This window comes from Sinocyclocheilus grahami, unplaced genomic scaffold (assembly GCF_001515645.1).
Source record: "Sinocyclocheilus grahami isolate Dianchi unplaced genomic scaffold, SAMN03320097.WGS_v1.1 scaffold1536.1, whole genome shotgun sequence".
Lineage (NCBI taxonomy): Eukaryota > Metazoa > Chordata > Actinopteri > Cypriniformes > Cyprinidae > Sinocyclocheilus > Sinocyclocheilus grahami.
In genome coordinates, this window is record NW_015506715.1 from 1 (window position 1) to 2,748 (window position 2,748).

Genomic DNA, 2,748 nt, shown 5'->3' on the forward strand with positions numbered 1-2,748 from the left:
ACCCGCCCGATACCGATACTTTTATTTTTGGTACTTGCCAATACCCAGTACCGATACCGATATTTTTATTGCATTTGTAAAAAATTTTAATCAATTGCGAAATTGGCGCGTTTCCATTAGGCGAATTCGCAATTTCAATTTGCGCAATTTGAAGGGTAATGGAAACGCGCCTACTGTCACGCCGAGTACATTGTTCAACAACTTCAAGCGAAAAGTTTGTTTTTCTCATTTTCTTTGCCATTTTTCACCTCTAACCATCTTTTACCCGTAAACTCTCTCAAAATGCTCTTTACGCACTGACGCACGAGTCACCGTAATACTTCACACACAGACTTCTGTGCATGACAGGTTAAATCGTCCCGCTGAAGCGGCATATTAATCTTTTCAGAAGTTAATTGGCTATCAGATACGACAGTCATTTGAAAACTCTGATGCAACTGGATTGATCTACTGTCCATCAAAAAGAGAGCGGCACCATCCTTCATCCTGGGCGCCCCTTGGCTATTGCTGCCTGTTGACACCCCTTAGATGCAGCTATTGGTTCAAATGAGGTGTCAATCTAAAGGGCAGAGGTCAGCGGCCATTTTGACATCAATAAATCTGTAATGTTTACATGTGAAAAGACGCTACACTACAGAATGCGTCATAGATTTGATTGCTCTGTCGGCTAATTTGAAATCATACTACTACATTCCATGGATGTTTATTGACATAAATGTGTTATGGACTAAATATTTCACTGAATTGGATAGTCTAGACCCTTTACAGTGTAACTACACAATTTTTGGTGGAATGTTTTGAATCAGTGGACTAACAGGAGGCTTCATATGTGAGTTCTTTCAGATTTGTAATGGTTTATTTGGTTGTTGGCAGTCTAATTGTACCTGCTGTGTTGATTGTATCTTAAAATGGTCACGAATATATGTCACGAAGTTAACCCTCAAAGCACGCAATGTACCGCGGGCGGTACACTGGAAGGTTAAGAGGTTTAATATAGATGCGTGCGCTTTATTTGACTACTTTTGGACTGTAGAAACAAAAACTGTTGAATGCATTTAACCTGCAGTTACAAATGCATAAATAATGTTTTGATATATTAAACATAAAACGTTGAATGCTGATATTTGAAATGATTTAAAACATGGAAAAAAAATTAAAACCGCCAATAGGTGGCAGCAAAGCACTGTTAATAAGCAAGTCTTTGCGATTGAACCGAATCATTTAAACAGTTGATTCATTGGATGTTGTTCTTCAAATGAGTGAAGGGCTGCAAAGTCACTGACTGCATAACATGTGGCAACTTCTTTACATCCTACAAACCTGGTGAAGAGCTACTCAAGTGAAAGCTGACCATGATTAGAACAAATAAAAAAAAAAATGTAAAAACAAGCCTGCGCTTTCCAGAGAGATTCTGGATATGAAGGACAGACGTTTGATTTCTCTGAAACGGCAACAATTGCTTCCTACGGTCCAAAATAAAAGGAGCATCAAGGAGCGCAAGAATGGACCTGGAGCCAGAACTGGTACTGGACTATAATTTCACGAAAGGAGGAGTTGACAGTTTGGACAAACTCACATCAGCGAACATCTGCCAGTGCAAGACTTGCCCGGTGGTCTTTGGTGGTCTTCTATAACATCTTGGATGTGTCAGCATATAATGCCTTCGTCCTGTGGCGTGAGTTCAACCCAAACTGGAATGAGGGCAAACTGTGCAAACGTCGGCTTTTCTTGGCGGAGCTTGGAAAAGCACTCATCGCACCTAAAATCCAGCGACACTCCTGCCCACCTCGAGCAGCAGCGGCTGTAGCTTTGGTAGAATCAGTTAAAGCAGATGAATCCAGATCCACAGAGGTGAATACAGGTGATGGGGAAAAGCGGAAAAGTTTTGAGATGATGTGTGTAAAATGCAAGAAGTTCATCTGCAGAAAGCACATGCTTGCTGTGTGCAAATCATCATTGCAGTGGTTTCTTTCATTTGTTCAGTCGGTGAGACTAAAGAAAAAAGATGAGCCTGTTTAGTTACAGACTAATTTAATTTCACAGCAGTATCAACTTTTTTATTTGGCATGCTTTGAACATAAATGTAAAAAACGAAAGAAAAGCTGTTGAATAAAAATTTTAAATGTTAAAAGTTACAACAGTTTATTTTCAACATTTGTTAAAACAAAAATTTTTAAATATCATGCGTTTTGATATTAATTGTTTGTAATGTGAGATAAATACTGATATAAAAATTGTCCTGTTCATATGGAGGAATTCGAGGCTGCCAACTGGAGTTTTTGAAAATCTTCACCCTGGCAGGAGGTTTGACCTGGGGCCTCATGTATAAACGTTGCGTATGCACAAAAAAGGCATTAATATGTGCGTACGCTGTTTTCCACGCAACTATCTGGATTTATTTTAAAATCTTGCTGTAAATATGTGCACACCGTTCGGAAACTCTTGACTGTGCGCATGCACTCTTTTAGTGGTATTTGTGATTTAGTGACACCAAATGGCCAAGCAATAAAATGAACATCTTTTCATTTAGGCTGTTAAACCACAAAATGCATCAATTAGACGACAAGTAGTTAATCAATCAATATATATTTAACATTCATCCAGGTGCAAATACTTTGTGTTAATTTATTTACTAAAATGAACGGCCTATAAAATGGCTAGGTCGGAACAAGACTAGCGCTGCGTCCGAAATCGCATACTTCCATACTATATAGCAGGCGAAAAACAGTATGCGAGGCGAGTAGTATG